The sequence below is a fragment of the Lissotriton helveticus genome, chromosome 2_1 (assembly GCF_964261635.1).
Source record: "Lissotriton helveticus chromosome 2_1, aLisHel1.1, whole genome shotgun sequence".
Taxonomy (NCBI): Eukaryota; Metazoa; Chordata; class Amphibia; order Caudata; family Salamandridae; genus Lissotriton; species Lissotriton helveticus.
In genome coordinates this window covers 2079256035-2079275688 of record NC_136059.1, presented here as the reverse complement: position 1 = coordinate 2079275688, position 19654 = coordinate 2079256035, and the positions used below count along the sequence as shown (strand labels likewise).

The following is a 19654-nucleotide window of genomic DNA, read 5'->3' as shown; positions in this document are numbered from 1 at the left end:
AAACCATGTCAGTAACAAATTATGTGGCTGTTTCAATGTAAAATCTGCTGATTGCAAATGACAGTGTGCTGCTACTTTATGCTTTAGTTTATTATTTATTAAAAGTGATAGTTTTTAAACATGATTTGAGAAAACATTTCTGCCCCTGCCCTGATGACAATGTAGTCAATGAACTAAGAGGCAAGGCAGCGCCATGTGTCTCCTATATGTGGCTAGATTTGTATTCTATATGGAGCTAATGTTTAGTCTATTAAATCAAACAAAAGAGTTTTCTGTACAGCAGATGTGCTGAACTCACATATTTGAAGATGCTCTCATATGTGAAAAAGAAGAAAATGGCGTCTCAGAGAACTATAATACTTGCCCAGGATCACATAATTTGAAAAAGGTTTATGGGTCAAGAGCATTATAATTAGGTTAAGTAGATTTTTTAAGTCACTAGACCTGCAGGTGTAGTAACATTTTTAGGATTTTTTCGAGGCCTGAAAAGTGGCATTTGCAAATACACAATTTAAAAACCAACTTTACCGAGCAGGTTGGTGGGCCCCACCTAGCGATACCGGTTCCCCTCCACCTGTCATGAGTCACCAGATTGTAGACACAGACATGACCTATACAACAACATACTATGCCACACACCACCCTTAAGATACTGACCCTAAATGTGCGGGGCCTCAATAACCCTGTTAAACGATGTGCTATCTTATCCCACCAGAAAACACGCAAGCGGATATATGTTTGCTACAGGAGACACACCTGTTGGCCCGAGATTGCCATCGACTCCGCTCACGTAAATTTCCAGGGCAATACTTCTCTTCTAGTCCTACCAAGACAGCAGGTGTGGCGATTCTGATGGCACGACACTTCAAGGGGGAGGCCCTCCATAGGAGTGCGGAACTGCGGGGGAGGCTGCTTGCATATCACTTTGCCCCAGGGGGTCTCACGTTTACGGTTGGGTCCCTGTACGGCCCCAACGAGGGCCAAGAACGATTCCTGCACTCAGATCTCACTGAAGCTACCGCCACATCAGACAGACATATTGTATTAGGGGGTGATCTGAACATGGTCTTTGACGCTGTCCTGGATAGACCAGGCCAATGCACTCACCAGGCGGGAGCACTCTCGTCCAGGAGCATAGACAGGCTAAAGGACCTAGATCTTCCGATCTCTGGCGCCTAAGCCACCCGCACGAGAAGGAGTATTCCTATTACTCTAACGCACACAAAACATATGCCAGATTAGACCACCTATTAGCTTCAAGCCCAGTGTGCACTCTTGCTACCTCCACAGACATAGGGGTCATTTCACTGTCGGACCATGCACCAGTCATCACTACACTCACCCTACCACCTGCATCATACCCCCCTATAGTGTGGCGGCACCGTGACACATTATTGCATAGGAAGGAAGTAGTGAAACATGTTCAAAACGCTATTCAAGACTACCTGTCTCACAATGCCAACACAGACACCACCCTCGCGACTCAATGGGCTGCCTTGAAGGCTGTACTCTGCGGGGAGCTGATTGCTCTCTCCTCCGCTGAAAACAGGGATAGGCAAAGCAAACAGGACAAACTTACACAACGCGTACATGAACTAGAACAAATGCACCAACGAACTGGGGCCCCAAGACTTTGGAAACAACTCAATGCAGCACGGCAACTTCTAGCGGCGCTAGACATGGACCGCGCGGAATACGCAGCACTGAGGCTCCGACACACCTACTATACCGCAGGGGATAGATGCGTCCGCCTGTTGGCAAACCGGTTGCGGGTGGCACGGCAACAGCAGAAGGTCAGGGAGATCTCCCGACCTGACGGGACCATGGTGACAGACGATGCCCAGATCGCAGATATTTTCCGCAATTTTTATGCTACTCTGTACACAGACTGCGGCAAATTTCTTGGACTCGGTCACACTCCCTTCTCTTGCCCCAGCCCAGACGGAATATCTGGAGAGGGACATCCGCATTGAAGAGGTGGTGGCCGCTATCGCCCGGCTCAAATGAGGGAAAGCGCCAGGGCCTGATGGCTTTTCACTATTTTTTATAAGACCTTTTGCACCACACTCACCCCGCTTTTCACCTGCCTCTTTAACACCTTCGCCAAACCTGGTGCCATCCCACCTGATCTCCTCTGTGCATCACTATCGGTCATCCCAAAGCCAGGGAAGGACAGGACTAAATGCGGAGCCTAGAGGCCGATCTCATTACTCAATGTCGACCTTATATACAGGCATCCTCGCGGCACGACTGGCCCCCCTATCTACCAGGCCTCGTAGACCCAGATCAGGCGGGCTTTGTCCCTGAGCGTCAGACGGTGGACAAAACCAAACGTGTAGTCCACCTGATTGAAAAAGCCTCCCGAATACCAGGGGAACGTATGATGTTGGCGGTCGACGCCGAGAAAGCGGTTGACCGGGTTCATTGGCCCCATTTAGAACTGGTTTTGGCCAAGGTGGGGATTGGAGAGAAGTTCCATACTTTTATCTTTAATTGTTACAAATCCCCCACTGCAGTAGTACGGGTTAATGGCTACAGTTCGGCCAGTTTTGGTATCGAGAGGGGGACGAGGCAGGGGTGCCCACTGTCACCCCTCTTGTTTGCCCTGTACATGGAGCCACTCGCTCAGAGGATCCGTCAAAACCGAGCAGTGACTGGGATAAAGTTTGGAGGCTTCACACATACTATCAGTCTCTACGCAGACGACATATTGATCTCCTTAAGACCACCCACGTTCTGCGCTGCCGGCCTGCATGGTCGAGCTTGACGCCTTTGCCACGGTGGCCGGGTTCAAAATGAATGCGGGTAAATCAATCGCCTTGGATTTGTCTCTATCCCCTTCTACTAGAGCCTATCTGCAGGGCCTCTTCCCCATCCAGTGGGCGTCGGACACTGTTCCCAATTTGGGGATTCAGCTAGCCCCCACACTTTCCACCATGATCGCAGCGAACTATGCTGCTCTCCGCTCTCCGGGAGGAGATAGGCCGATGGAAGCATCTCCCTCTCTCCTGGTTGGGAAGAATAGCAGCGGTCAAAATGACCATCTTGCCACAAATCCTTTACCTCTTCCGAGCCCTACCGCTCCGACCACCCTCGGGATGGATTCGCCAAACACAAGCTGATCTTGCCTAGTTTATCTGGCAGGGCAGGAAGCCCAGACTGAAGAGGACGATAGCCATGCTGGCCTCAGAGGCTGGGGGCTTGGGAATCCCTGATTTGCATAAATATTACCAGGCGGCGCAGCTATCTGGTGGAATGGAGGAGGTGGGAATCTGAAAAGCACTGGCTCTTTCAGGACCAGGCTGTAGCAGGGCGCCCATTGCTGGAAATCCCCTTTCTTCCAAAGACCCACAGACGTGCAAATCTTTACGCTTCATATGTCACCCGGGTTCCCTTGGAGGTCTGGGATGCCACCAATGTCGCCCGTGAACTTACCACGTTTCCCTCTCCACTCACGCCGCTAGTGGATAATCCGGACTTCACCCCGGGTACGGAGAAAGGGACCTTTGCGCACTGGCGCCCAGCGGGATGCCGCTTCCTGTACCACATTTACGGCCCGGAAGGGGTGCCTTCCTTTCCACTTTTCAAACAAGAATATGGCTTCCCCGAGACGGAACGAATGCAGTATCTTCAGGCGAGGCATTGGGCACTTCAACTGCAGGTGCGGGAAGCCGCAGACAGACGACTCGCGCCATATGAACAGTGGCTAATATCCCGCACCTCGGATGCCAAACTTATTTCAGATCTCTACAAGATGCTACAGACACCGCCAACACACATTCATAACCCGGGCAGGGAACGCTTGGAGAGGGAGCTGGGCAGGGCCCTTAGCCATAAAGAAAGAAGATATCTTACATTCCGCGTATCACACGGGGCTCACCGAGACACTCACGAAAATCACCACATATTGGTATTACAACCCAGAGCGGTTACACGGGATGGATCGTAATAAAGATAAGCTCTGCTGGAGAGGCTGCGGCCAAGTTGGCAACCTGGTACACTTACTATGGGAATGTCCTCACCTCCAATCATATTGGGTACAAGTGCTTGACGATGTAGACAACCACTTCCAAACAGAATTACCACGTCTCCCCGCATATGTCCTGTTAGGTCTTCCTAACCCATTGACATATCCCTTGCGTTCCCGTAGGGGACGTCAAATAGCCATTGCATTAGGTTCAGCGGTGCAAAACATCCTTGCACACTGGCGCACCACCACAGTCCCCTCCACTACCGGCTGGCTGCACAGGATGTGGCACGTGCTGGGTATGGAAAAACTATCCCTCACCTTAGCGGGAGATAGGGACCAATTTGAAGAGCTCTGGCAGCCATTTCGATCCCTGCTACTCACGGAATTCAGGGAGATCACTTGTCCCCAATACCTTCGGCTGCTGCGGCTTACAGAGCCAACAGTCACAGGTTCCTGAGGCAGTCGCCTCTAGAGTGACCTCACAGACACGGGAGTTAGGTCAGTTGGGGGAGGGCATGAGCACTGGACTGGGGCTGGGAGGGGGGAGAAACCAAGGGGGGGGTAGGACATGGAGAGGGGAGAGTTTTCCGGGGGTTGTTCTTAAAGGTGATATTGCATATTGCTGTACTTTCCCAGACAGGACGGACTTTGTCGGTAGTGACAGGGCCTTCTTGGGCCTGGTTATCTACTCGTTGCCTCCTTTTAGCAACTGCCTGTATGACTAATGTGGAATGTTTCCCTTGCTGCAATGTCCTCCAATAAAAAGATTTAAACCTAAAAACCAACTTTACCAAAAAATGTATTTTAATATTGTGAATTCAGAAAGCCCAAACTCCAAATCTCTATCTGCTCTCAATGGGAAATTACACTTAAAAGATATTGCAAGGCAATCCCCCATGTTACCCTATGGGAGAGATCGTCCTTGCAAGAGTGAAATACTAAATTAGCAGTATTTCACTATTAGGACATGTAAAACATACCAGTGCATGACCTATCTTTTAAATACCCTGCACCCTGCCCATGGAACTGACTTAGCCCAACTTTAGGGGTGACAAATGAAGTAAAAGAAAAGGTTTGGGCCTGGCCAGTGGGTGCACTTGCCAGGTTCAAAAGGGAGTTTACCACTGCACTCAAAGACACTGCAGTGGCAGGTCTGAGATTTGATTTAAAGGCCCTGGGCACATCTGGTGCACTTTACTAGGGATATACTAGTAAATCAAATATGCCACTCATCGATAAACCAATCACCAATACAACTTAGACAGAGAGCATATGCACTTTAGCATTGGTTAGCAGTGTTAAAGTGCCCAAAGTCCTAAAGCAAACAAAAAATGTCAGAACAATAGGAGGAAGAAGGCTTAAAGTCATGGCCCTAGTAGTAAAGACAACCTGCGGCGGCAATCTTCGCTCTGCCTGATGACATAAGGTTAGCATACCTCATTGCTGTTCCCGAGAAATTATCTTCTGCTACATAGATTACTGAATAAAATGTGTATGCCTACTCCACATCTGGAACCAAGACTATAGCTTGTTCCTGAACAATTGTAAATACTGCTTTTCAGGACACTTTCACTCCAAGGGTTTCTCAGCCACAGAGTCAATCGTATTACTAAAGCGCCATAGCATTATTATAGTGTACACGGATTGGGAGACGTCCAATGGCTCAGGGGTTTTTGGGTCAAAGCAACGTTTTTGCTGCTTTGATCAGAGTCTATTTAGAGTTGGCTTGGCAGTTTAGGTTGAACTGTTCCCATGGGGAACAGGGTCAAGACTGATTTGCATATGCCTGGGTCTAAACAGGAATGGTGTGGCTTGCAAAAAACGATGGATTTAACTGGGGGTGAATGTTTCAATAATTCAGCATTCCGTCCATAATCTGTTCTTTTTACACTTGTCACCCTAAGTGGGAAGGGTATGCCCAGATGTGGGTCCCATGCTCGCTACGTCACCAGATTCAAGCTAGCCTGGCTGATGAAGGATGTTACCTTGAAACCGGTCCCAAGATGCTGGTTTCTGGTCCAGGTAAGACCTAGCCTGGCAGTTTGGGCTAGACTGTTCCCATGGGGAACAGGATCACTACTGATTTGCATATAGCTGGGTCTACACTGGAATGGCGTGCCGTGCAAAAAAATGATGGATTTAAATCCGATCTGTAACTGGGGGTGAATGTTTGATTAATTCAGCATTCTGTCCATCTTCTGTTCTTTTTGCATTTGGAGTATGATAGCATCTTCAGAGATGAGCAATGAGACAACAGGAGATTTGGGTGAGTCTGCACTTCACACAGGAATGTAGACACAAAAGTATATTGATTGATCATAGATACCCAAGACAATGTACTCAAACAGGGTGGTTTTCTTTAGAATTTCCTACTTAGGTCCTTTGTGAGGTGTTGTGAAAAACTGATGCCGAAATACCCAGAATTAAAAATAACACAGGTTTGGTAATTACAAGGTACAGAATTACCTCACTATTATGGGTTTTGGCCTATAAAATAAAGACTTACTCTGGATATTGTCCTTGGCAGAAATAAAATGGTGTACAATGTTGTGGTGCAGAGTAGATTGGCGTAGAGTGCAGTGACACCGAGTATTGGTTTTGTGTCAGTGTCGTAGTTACAAAGCGTAAAGCCAATGGTAAACAAAGGGCGGAAGGCATTCCCAGGAAAGCCTTCCGAATGTCATCAAGATGTCGTTGGCAAACACTTCAACCTAAAAACTATTGAATGGATTTACACCAAATCGCATGTTTTTTAAGCAAAGTTCCAACCTTCTGCTACATTAGGTGTACTTGCATTCACCTATTTTTTCTATGTAGGAGAGCAAAGTTTTCAATGGGAAAAAAAATCAATCTTTTTCTTGGCTTCTGTTAGACGAATCAGCGCAAAACATTCTAAAAGGGAGCCAAAGTAAGAGCACTTTTTATGGGAAAGTTGCACGCAGACTCATTGAAAAGCACCTCGGTGGAAAGTCAGACTTAACTATATCTACACTAGAGCAGCACTGGCATATGTAATAAATGTATATGTATACATAAAGAAAAACACCCAAAGATTAAAATAAGCATTGACAAATTCAACAGGTTGAAAGAGAGCAACAACAAGAAAATGTGAAAGGGACAGGAGAAATCAAGAGAATGAGTAAAAGAAAGCTGAATAAAGAGTGAAAGAGACCCTCAAAATCAAATGAATGCTCCTTGAGAGGGAGGAAGAAAGGACAAATAAGCCATGGAGAGAGACCTTATGAATTTTGAGTATTATAAAAAAGAATTGATTTGAAATAAGTTTTCCTTGTACCAAGAATCAATATATGTCCCGCAGAGGAAATGAAAGAAGACCGAGATGCTAGTTGTTGTTGTTCAGTGGAATGGTGCTTGCGAGAGCGTGGTAATGATAGAAAACCTACAAGAGTGAAAGAAATCCCTTGAACTTTACCATCAGAGAAAAGTGAATAAAAGCCTCACTAGGAGGGATGAAGCAAGTCCACAGAGAATAATTGTGGTAGGGCCACAGGGGGGCAGAAAGTGGTGCAACTATAAATGCACCATCCATAAGGCTTTATATCAATGAAACACCCAGATCAAGAAATACCGAATAAACCCAGAGAGGGGAAGTAAACAATAGTACTAGCAAAAAGAGAAGGAGTGAAATTACCCCACAAAGAAAGCATGTACATAGCCCACATAGGAAATGGGTGGAAGACGCCTACACACAATGGAATTAAAAGAGAGAAAGGCAAAGAAGGGAAGTGAAGAAAGAGCTTCAGAAAAAAAAATTAAAACTATGTAAAAGAGTGAAAAATGTGAAAGAGAAATTCACAGAAATAAGCAATAAAGGAACCCCACAGAAAGAAAATAAGTATAAAGGAAACACTGAGGCAGATTAACCCAGTCATTTCTTCACAAATGCTGGTTGTCAGCCTTTAGTGCATGTGCAGTGTGCTGGATTGGGAGTATAGGGGCCACATATTCGGAGTACATTCCAAACCATAAGTAAAATCCTACTCTGTGTTGGGTATTAAATCTTCTCATACCAACTTGACAACACTTATAACACTGAATATTTGGCGGCAGGGCAGCAAAATTATCATCATACCAAGCAACTTGAATACACTTTCACTCAATCCTGTTGCATATAGAATGTGTTTGTTTATAAAAGACAACTATTTGGTGGCATATTTTATTCTGCTTGATATATTGTGATCATGGCTTTTTCGTAAAAAGATGCTTTTATTCAATCAATTCTCCTTGTAATCAGTGATTATTATTGACATAAGCTGTTCAGAATTTTACTTGTGCTCATGAAATATTATTTTAACAATGTTAAATTTAAAAAAATTAGCAATTCTCATGAGCTTTTCAATATAAATTTCTTTTCTGTGACTACTGGAGAACATACTTCAAACCAGAAGACAACAGCCTCTCAGACACCCTACAGGAGGAAACTGCCATGAGGGGAAGGTTGTGTTATAATTTCAAATACACTTCTATCTTCAAGAGAAGTTTCATTTAGCTCTGTCTTTAGAGGAATTTGGAGAAGAAGCCTTAATCTGTTTTCTGAAGTAGAGTAGGCTGGGGTAGAGCTAGGTCCTGAGTTCTGGTAGAATGGCTATGAAGCTGGAGTTGGAGAAACAGGCAAGTTGAATAGCGGTCGCAAGGTGGGTAGGTAGGTATTAGCATATGAAGTTTGAGTTATATAGTACTAGGTTGCATTGGTTCAGGTGCTCTTTGGGAAGTCCGTTTTAGGAACTGGAGCCAAGCATTAAAATGATCAACCCTCTTACTTTTTTGACTTTGTCAATTTGGTCCTGATCAATAGTGGTGTACCTCAGTAGTTGCCTTTTCGTGTGGTAGAGACAAGCTTGAAGAAGGAGCCAGAGTACTTGTTAGTATGCAGGAAACACAACAATGAACTATCTAAATACAAAAACAGTGATGCATGTGTTAAAACCTTAGCACTACTTGATTTCTATACTACATTATCAGTTAGAGTACTGACACCAATGAAATAGTAAAATGAAATGGCAGCATTGAGAGATTCCAAAACCAGGTTTGCTGATCTCACAGCTGATAGAAAATGCTGGCAAACCTATTCCATGATTTAGAGAAGGCTGACGTCTCGAAGATGAGCAGAGTAAAGATCCTTGCGCTCCTCTTCTAGACGACAGGCTTCTCCTCTCTCGAACCCCATCTGGGTTACAAATGTTACTAAATAAATTTGAGGACTTCTGCCCCTTAAAAGGGTTGAAAATCAACACACCGAAGACCAAACTCATGGCCTTTAGACCCCATAGAAGCTTCATAACCAACTTACTTTTGGATTTATTTCTAAAGTTTTATATAGCGCAAACAAAACCCGAAGGAAATCAGAGCGCTTTCCAAAGGAATCGAATATCGCCAACAGGAAAAGATTACACAACCGAAAGACATGCATAAGTACAGACAAATAATCGCAAAAATCCCAAACATATAAATCAATGAGAGTAGTACCATAAACGGGTATGTAGCAGGCTACGAAAGGGGTGCACAATGCGGAAAAGAAGAGCATAGACCCAATATCGACATTAAGTAGGAATACACAATAGGAATACTCGCTTGTTTCCCAAACAAGAGAGTCAAGGAGAGTAATACGATAAGCATGAATATAACGGGCTACGAAAGAGAACACACAATGCGGTAAAGAAGGGCAGCATCACATGAGGGTACAATGGTTGTAGGAACAATGATTTAGAGCAAATTATCCTGGGCCAAGTTAAGGTAAAAATGTGATCATTAAGAATCTTTTGGCTTCCAGTTTGAAAGCAGTCGTTGAGATGAAAAGGAAATCAGTTTTGGAGGTGTTGAGCAGTAGATGGTTCTCAGTTAACCAGTTTTGCGTAGTAATTAGGGTCGAGTTGAGTGAGATGATGTTGTCCGGGATGAGATTTTCAGATAGAGTTGTGTGTCATTCGCATACATATGGAAGAGAATGTTCGTGGAATTTAGAGAGTTAGCTGGAGGTTCCCTGCAGCTGGTCCATATTTTTTATTACCTTGGGCTCAGGATCTCTACCTCTCTTTCTTGGTCACACAGGATCTCTAAAAGCAGTTCGACTATTCCTCATACTTTGGCTGGCATTTTAAAAATACACAACCTTCCAAACTGTGTGCTATTTCCCCAGCTCTGAAGATCTACCATACCAAGACTCAAACAGATGCACTCTATGGTACTGAGCTATGAGGAAATACAAATCTTAACATGTTAAAATATAAGGAGTTTAAGTTTTCCAAGTCCCTGCCCAAATTGCTCCAGTTTGCCCCTACCTTACCTGTTATCTTGGATATTGCTCATAAAGGTATAGAGCTTCTTGCTGACCTCTCCTTTATTGGATCAGACTATGGTCCAACCCGGAACTGGACCTGTACATAAGGGATGTGCTGGGAATCAAGAGACTAGACTCAGGCAATACAATTAAGTGGTTTATCCATTTTAACTATTGGTTCACAGAATTAGGTCTGCGGCTCCTTTACATCTTTCCAGAGTGTATAACTACTTTATTCGAAGGCCATTCTAAAGAAAACCTACTGGGACTTTTTAGTAGCTCAGTAGCACCGAACATTCACCAGCACCTAATTTCAAGGCTTACCTTGACGAGACTACTCCTCCCTTGTCAAAAAGCTTATGTTTGTCCTCTTTGCCTCAATTTGGGTATTTATAGATTCCTGGTGGCTCGTAGGATGTGTATATCTGATTGTTCTAGGAACCTAGTACTTACCATCAGTGGATATCTATTTTCAGCCTGGTCTATACATTCTAGACTCCTTTCTTCTGCTAACACAAACTTCATCTAATCCCTACAAATGTATTGTACTTTTTTTTCATTTATTCTTTTAAGCGAATTGCTGGATTTTGTGTTTGACCTTTAAGCACTTTATTTGATCCCATAATGGTAGATGTGTGTTGGTCCTTTATATACTTTTAATCAACCTGTCATCAGCGCACTGCTGCAGTTTAGTTCCTTGACGCTCTCACTGCTTACCTTAGCTTAGTGAGTTCCACCTCATCGTTGGCAAAGCAGGGGGACAACGTGGCATTCATCTTCGTGTTGTGGTTTGCATCTTCAGGTCGCAAACAACACAATAATCCTGCTTCTATTCTTAGCTGCCACATTTGAATTCCTCTCCACGTGTAGGATAGTTAGTCCCAACTACTATAAAGGTCAGAGCAAATAAAGGACCCTTACCTAAGGCTTTTTCCCTCCATCCCTTTTCCCTTCTGGGACTTATTCTCAAACATGCAATTTACTTAATTCTGGCACTTTGTTCAAGAGGTTTCCAACTGCTGAAACGGTATTACTTATTCTACTGGTTTAATAAATGTTTTAGATTCCTTTGGGGACTAAATGTACATTTAAGCTCAGTGTGTATTTGATTGTACTATGTTATTTTGCCAAGAATATTTTATTGCTGCACGATGTCACATCATTATATATTTTATTTGTATATTATTTGCCTTTGCTCTTAATCCATTACCATAATTGCAACCTGTGGCGTTTATATATTGTGTTATTCTTTGTCTAAGCAATCCCTGTTAATTTGTGCATTTTACATTTAATGATGTACTTGTATTGCCTCTTGGCCGAAATAACTATTCTGAAGCTTTTAAGGTTTGATATGCGGCTAGATGTAACACACAGAATATAAACGAATAAACTGCTCGTTAGTGAACACTGAGGGATTTGGAAAAATCATGACAAGAAAGAGCAGAGTTTCAATGCAGCACCTTGAAGAAAACTGCAACTAACAGCCTGATGTCCTTAACTGTCGCGCTCTGCTGTACGCCCAGCTCATCGTCTTGTTTTTGCAGTCTTGTACTTGTGTTTTTGTTTTCCTGCTTTAAAGCAGACCTCCAGTACCCGAAAGCCAATAAAATAAGCTAGACAAGAGTAGCTATTCATACCTAATGCCCACCACGTGAAACAAATCTCTATGAGGGCTGCAGTAAACCACATTATGCCTCCAAGGGAAGAAATGTTACTTGAAAAAACACGATCATGTGTACAGCCAGACGTGAGATTATATCTTAAATTTAATAAAGGAATATTTTAGGACTTGATCAATGTGATTTAATTCGCCGAAACTGATAGTAAAGATGTGACAAGTGGACAGTTAAAACAAGAATGGGCACCACAAATGTTTAGGATACGACGTTATGTTATTAACTCACAGCGACTACAGTACCAGACTGTTGACGCAATATTCCCTCTAGAGACAGTCGTTTCAGATGAACAAAAAAACAATATTAGACTCAAAAATAGTACTAATGAAAAACTAGCGATAAACAAGCAGGCCATGGGAAAAAAGGTTGAGAAAACCTGCTCTTTCCACAAGAGCACAAATACGAGCCATCTACGGGGAGCGGGGGCAGACATGATGTACCACTGGTCCTCTCTGACGAAGAAGGGCCCGTCGGCAGCTCTGAAGAGCACCACGCCTCCTCCCACTGCCGTACGGAGATGCCCTAGCTAGAAGGTATGCTATACATCTCATCACATACCTGTCAGAGTGCCCTGGATAGGGGCGTCGGTCTTCTGCACGCCCCTCCCGCCCCATCATGGTCTCACCTGTGCCGTGGCGCCGCCTGCTCTGCCGTAAGCAGGTAATCCCACATTCTCCTTCTCCCTTGGGCTGCCTGCAAGAAGCGGCGCCAGCTTCCAGCTCGGGCCGCTGCTGCTGTTGGGGGCGTGGCTACATGGGGTTTGTCGCCGAAGGTCCGTCTCATCATCTGACACCCCGGCAGCAGCAGGAGGCGGGCCTGGCCGAAGCTCCTCCCCATCTGCACACGGGGGCGGTAACTGTCGCAGCTGTGATGGCGTCAGGAACTGAAACAGCTATACGGTTGCTGGGGTGATGAGCGCTACCACAGCGTTTTGTTATTACTCTACGAGGTGCCAACAAGTTGTGACCGCTGACGTAATTTTTTCTCCCCAAAATGTCTTGTGGCGAGGAGGGTTACCGCATCACGAGGACACCTTGTCTCCGGTTCGAGGCCAATTATTGCCATAGTGCAAACCATAATTGGCAAGGCTTCAGATTGCTGTGACAGTTTCATAATTTCAGGGTAATTATGAGTGACACTTCCTCACGAGCAAAATCAAGCAATGAATACGATGGACACATATAAATATCAGAAACAACACTGCTCTGCCAAGTACCACGCATCAGGGTTGGACTAATGCATTTTAGTGCTGGTGTCAGCATAACCGCACTAAAATGCATCAGTCACGCATTATAGCGCTATGAGATACCCCTACGAGGTGCACTTTACGAGGCTGCATTTAAGTGTCCAGCACTCTAAAGTGGACATTTCAGGCAGTGCCAGCGCTGCTGCCAAGAGCCTGCCTCTCGTTTTATAAACATAAAATACACTTGTTAGAAATGGGAATTTTGGTTACAGCATGTGCCAAAGTCGGGCAGAAACCACCACTCTAGTCACGATAAGGAAGTTACACTCCTAAAATAACCTCTGCTCACCCCCTTGGTTGGTAGCTTGGCACAAGCAGTCAGGCTTATCTTAAAGGCCGCCTGTAAAGCATTTGCACATAACCAACAGTAATACAGTGTAAGCACTACAAAAAGACACCACACCAGTTTAGAAAAATATCCAATATTTTTATATACTTAAGACAACCAAAAACGATAAAAATCATCAACATAGCCTTGAAAAATAGTTCTTTGAAGTTGATAGCTCCGTCCGGGGCTCTCACAGCGTCATGAACAAACCAAATCCAAACAGTTCTGGCTGACCGCGGCGTCGCAGGCCAGCTACTGTGTAGGGAAGACCCGCAAACAGTACCTTTTCAAAATGCAGGGCGTGGGCTACCTCTTGTTGAGCTTCCGAAAGCACGGAGTCCTCAGGAGTCGTCGGGCCCTCGAAGTTACACGCATTGCAGATCAAACTCCTCTCTGTTGAAGTCAGGTGCGCTAGGGTCGGCAGGCTTGCTGTGGGGCGAAGTGCAATGGTGTGGCATGCGGTGCCCTCAGGTCGCGGTGCAAGCAGCGGCTTGGTGGCGGCGTCAGATGGCGTCGTCGGTGAGACCAGGGTCGCGGTGCTAAGTGAATGCGGTGCTGGCAGGTCGTGGTGCAAGCAGCGGCATCGTTGTTGCTGGAGCGCTGTCGTCTGGAGTCAATGGCGCCGGCAGGCCAAGGCTGCGGTGTGGGATGAGGGCGGTGCATCGTGTAACTTTATGAGCGGTGCCCTCGAACCACGGTGCAAGCAGCGGTGTCGATTTTGGCATGGAGTGTCATCGTCGGGGAGAAAAAGGCGGCGTCGTGAAGCGAGGCAGTGCGGAGTACAGTGCCCACAGGTCGCGGTGCGAGCAGCGGCTCAGTGGCGGCATCAGCAGGTGTCGTCGGTGAGAACAGGGTCGTGGTGCAGCATTGCAGCGGTGCCCTTTGCTGTTCCTTCAGGACACGGAGTAGGCAGCGGCCGCGTAGACGGCGTCGGGTTGCTTTTTCCTCTGTTGCAGCACAAAACCGGCGTATCTTTGCCAGTGAAGATCCGCGGTGTACGAAGGTGGATCATAACGCTGCGGGAGCTTATCGAGCCCAGCATTTCCCTTTTATAAGAGGAGCGCCAACAACAGCCAACATTTGAATGATTTATATGTGGCTGACAAGTTTAAGAGCGCCACAGATATAAGATCATTGGTTAATTACCAGGGATGACAGGATAAGACAGTCACCCAATGTATCTGGATACCAGAGGTGTTATTCTACACGAAGATTATTTAACTCCTTCATGCACTTATGTTGAGGGATGCGCCCTTGTTAACGTACAGTCGGCTTTTAAGTATTAGATCGTCTTGATTTCAATACATGACAGGAGTCAAACTAAGATATACATCTTGAACTTAAGGAAGGAACAGTAGTTATTCAAGTCCTGAAGAAGGTGGCATTATCAAGTTGACCCCACCGAAACGCGTCGATGCTCAATATTTCTGTTAAATTCGAATTGGGACATGAAACACAAAGGCAAGATTTTACTGCCCCATGCCATGTTTACAGCTATCTCGAATTAACCTTGCAAAGGGACAGTTGATTGCCTTCTCTATGATCCTTCCATGCAATTTTTAAGTTGCGGTATATTCATGTTTTGTTCTATGTAGGATATATGTTTTGAAATATCTGTTAGCTTTTCACAACTAGAGTGAAATTAGTGAAATGTTTTTATGATGTATTTTATTGAATGATTTGAGATTGTGATTTTTTACCTTGATGTTTCATTAAATGTATATTTTTTTTAATCACTCTTTCTCTGTATTACTTATGGAGGTGTTCCAAGTATAAAATATATTTGAGTGACTGCATTGTGAGTGAATGGAGTAAATTGAAACTGGTGAGTCCAAAGGGAATCTTTTTATTTGCTTGTCAATATAGGTACTCTGTCTCTCTGGACTATTTGAGCCCCTCTCCTTGTTTTCAAGGTATAAGATGTTATAAACAAACTCCCCATTCTCTCCTATGGGGAACAGGTCGCCTTGCAATAGCGAAAAACGAAATTCACCATAGTTCACTATCAGGACATGCCACACACACCAGGGCATGTCCCACCTTTCACATACATGCACCCAGGGGTACCTTGGGCCTACCTTAGGGGTGGCTGACATGTAAGAAAAGGGAAGGTGAAGGACTGGCAAGTGTGTGCACTGGCCAAGTTGACATGGCAGTTACAAACAGCGTGCAGACTACACAATGGCGGGTCTGAGTTACCTTTTACGGGGCGTTTGTGTGGCTGGCACAATCCCGTGCTGCAGCCCACCAACGGCACTTGATTCACAGGCCTGGCACATGCAGTGCACTTTACTAGGGACTGACACATAAATCAAACAGGCCAATCATGGAAACACCAATCCATAACACATTTTACCACAGGAGCACTTGCACTTTACCGCTTATTAGCAGTGAGAAAATTGCTCAGAAACACTAAGCCAGCACAAACAGAGTCAGAACCGGGAGGTCAGAAAGCAAAAAACGCAGGGGAAACACGCCAAAAGATGCCAAGTCTAACGCATGTCCCCTTCAGCTGAAAGTAGGGAGAACTACCCACCCTCTTGGGAGCTCTCTTCAAGAGGGCAGAAGAACCTGGACAGACCATCTGCATTGGCATGCTCTGTGCCAGGACAGTGTTCCACTGTAAAGTCCATTCCCTGTAGGGAGATGGACCACCTCAGTAGTTTTGGATTCTCACCCCTTATTTGCATTAACCATCTGAGGGGCCTGTGGTCTGTCTGAACCCGGAAGTGAGTCCCAAACAGGTAGGGCCTCAGCTTCTTTAGTGCCAAGACCACAGCGAAAGCCTCCCTTTCGATGACACTCCACTTTTGTTCCCTAGGGAGTAGTCTCCTGCTAAGGAAGACTGCAGGCTGGTCTATGCCCTCCTCGTTCAGTTGTGAGAGCACCACTCCCATGGGAGACATCCTTTACAACGCAACTTTTACCACGCAGTGCCTTTACGACGCATTGCGCTGGGGGGCGCTCTAGGATAGGGAATAGATTTAATTTACTATCCAACACCTTCCCTACTATCCAAGGGGACTTGAGTTGGAATAGTAAATTAAACTATTCACTATCCAGCACCCCTTAGCGCTATGCGTTGTAACAGCATGCGTTGTAAAAACTGCGATGTAAAGGCATGCGTGGTAAAAGCATGCGTTGTAATGTCATACATCACACTCCCACACCATGCTCTGAAGCGTCAGTCTGCACAACAAATTCCTTGGAGAAGTCTGGTGCCTTGATCACGGGTGCCGTGCACATGGCGGCCTTCAGGGCATCAAAAGCCTTCTGGCAGGACTCAGTCCAGATCACCTTCTTTGGCTAACGCCAACATCTTAGAGACCACCCCTTTGATGATAGCCTTGACCCGGTCAGGCAACCTGTAAATCTTATGCTTCACAAGACTGTCACCGGTGTCCATGTTATGGGTACACCAGTGAGTAACACCTGGGGTCAGAGAGAATAGTGGGGCAAACTGACCCAACACTTGGCAACAGTTGCTCTGCTGCTTGGGGGTCAGGGTAGGGCAGAGGATCACACCTTCCACTGACCCATCGTGCTCCTTGGCAGACAGGAGGTCAGGGAGAGGTTCACTCTATTCGCTAATACATGCAGTAGACCTGTATACTATCTACCATTCCTATGTGACTCTTAGAGTATATCCATTTGTATCCCTTCCTTATGTATATAGAGATAACTCTAATCACTAGTATATGCAGTAGACCTATATACTCTCTACCATTCCTATGTGACTCTTAGAGTATATCCATTTGTATCCCTTCCTTATGTATATAGAGATAACTCTAATCACTAGTATATGCAGTAGACCTTTGTACTCTCTACCATTCCTATGTGACTCTTAGAGTATATCCAGTCATATCCCTTCCCTATGTATATAGAGATAACTCTAATCACTAGTATATGCAGTAGACCTTTGTACTATCTACCATTCCTATGGGACTCTTAGAGTATATCCATTTGTATCTCCTCCTTGTGTGACTTTACATCTTGTACATTTGCAATTTTTTCTGTTTGTATCCTTTATGTAACGCATGTAATCCTAAGTCCTTATGTTTCTCAACTGGTTCTTATGTAAATCACTCTGACACCTTCGGGTAAAGTTTGCGCTATATAAAATCGCATAAATAAATAAATAAATAACTCTCCTCTTCCATCCCATCATCTGTCGCCAAGAGCATGCTCACTTCAGACCTCTCAAAGTGGGGCTTGAGGCGGTTCACATGGAGGACCCTCAAAGGGTTCTTTGGAGCCTGCAAATCCACCAGGTAGGTGACATCACTTTTGTGCTCCACCACCTCAAACGGCCCAGTCCACTTGTCCTGCAAGGCACAAGGTTCCACTGGTGCCATAACACAAACTTTCTGCTCAGGTTGAAATTCGACCACAGTGGCATTCTGGTCATACCACTTCTTCATTTCTTCCTGGCTAGCTTCTAGGTTCGCCTTAGCGAGTTTCCTGAAGCGGGTAGTTTGGTTTCTGAAGGTGAGCATGTAACTAAACAAATCCTGGGGAGTTTTCCTGGGAGTTGTCTCCCAGCCTTCCTTCACCAAACTCAGAGGTCCTCCCACCGGGTGACCATACAGAAGCTCAAAGGGACTCAACCCAAGAGACATCTGTGGCACCTTCCTGTATGCAAAGACAAGGCATGACAAGAGAACGTCTCACGTATGCCTCATGGGTTCAGTTAGACCCTTAATCATGTCCTTCAAGGTCTGGTTGAATCTCTCCACCAGACCATTACCTTGTGGGGGGGTAAGGGGTGGTGAACTTGTAGGGTACACCACACTCCTTTCACAGGGATGTCATATACATGGATATGAAATTGATCCCTCTGTCAGAAACCACCTCTCTGGGGAACCACACCCGGGAAAATATCCGCATTAACGCCCGGCCCACCACTGGTGCGTCGTTGTTCTGAGAGGGATTGCCTCTGGTTACCGGTTGGCATGGTCCACCAAGACCAGGATGTACCTGTTGCCCATGGCTGTCTTGGGATCCAGTGGCCCCATAATGTCCATCCCTACCCTTTCAAAGGGTGTTCCAACGACTGGGAAAGGCTGGAGAGGAGCTTTGGCCTTCCTACCGATCTTACCACTTGCCTGGCAAGTTTGGCAAGACCTGCAATGTCCATCTGACTGCCTTCGCATTTGGGGCCAGAAGAAGTGGGTGACAAGCCAGCCTGTCAAAGGTCTTGTCTTGCCCCAAATGTTATGCCAAAGGTCTTGTCCAGACCCAGTAGGAAGGTCCTGAAACACTGGGGTAACACCAGCACACAGGCTGACCCAGGCTCAGCGACATTAGGATCACTATACAGGAGATCATTCTCCCAGTAGATCCAATGTGATCCGGACTGATCACCAGCTGCCTGGTCTTCAGCGTGCCACCGCAGACCCTCCAGAGAAGGGCACTCTTCCTGCTCCTTGCAGAAAATCTTTCTTCCCTAGTGGGACTCCCTTCTTGCTGCCAATGGTTCAGCTCCGAGATGTCCCCCAGTTCAGCTACCTGCTCCCCTGTAGGCACCGGGGTGTCCCCCTCGAGGTCCGCCTCCTCCTGGTCCGTGGAAACGTCAGGGGCCGGTTTCCCTTACCCCTTGCCCTTTCTCTTGGCCGGGACTTGGGCCACTGTTTCAGGCTCGAAGTCCTCTTGAACACCCTCTCTGTCCGCCATTGACCCAGTGGACACACATGCCCTCTCTGGCAACCCAAGCATCTCCAAGTGAGACCTGCGCTCAACATCCTTCCATAAGGACTGCTCCCGGTCGTTACTTAGCAGACAATCTACAGGCATGGAAGGGCTCACAACCATGCTCAAGGGACCTGAGACCCCCCAGTCAAAGGGAACCTGTGCCACCAGACACTGGCACTCTGAATTGCCCACTGCAATTACTTGGTGGAATGCCCCGGGGACTACCTGCTTCTCAGAGACCAGGTGACACCGGACGGAGGTCACACTGGCTCCAGTATCTCTGAGAGCCTTCTACCCTTTTCCCATTTCTTTGTGTTAGGGGGCACCTGGTTTCCTGGGACCATCTCACTGTCCCCTAGTGAGGCGAGGGTCATTTCTGTGAGATCCCCACACTCCTGTGGGTACTCTTCCTCCCCAAGCGCTACACTAGCCAACACCTTGGACT

The 19654-nt window shown here is 46.0% G+C and overlaps 1 protein-coding gene across 3 annotated transcripts in view; it reads right to left on the bottom strand.

The window, feature by feature from the left end:
- Nucleotides 1-12783, bottom strand: part of CLCN3 (chloride voltage-gated channel 3) — a 509534-nt gene extending 496751 nt beyond the window's left edge. For 2 of the 3 annotated variants that reach the window (XM_078677053.1, XM_078677057.1), the window contains exon 1: nucleotides 12570-12783. The gene's annotated coding sequence lies outside the window, so the exon portion shown is untranslated. Of the gene's footprint in view, nucleotides 1-12502; nucleotides 12519-12569 lie in introns of those variants that run through there. The other variant, XM_078677054.1, reaches the window with a different exon arrangement.
- Between the last annotated feature and the right edge of the window lie 6871 nt (nucleotides 12784-19654).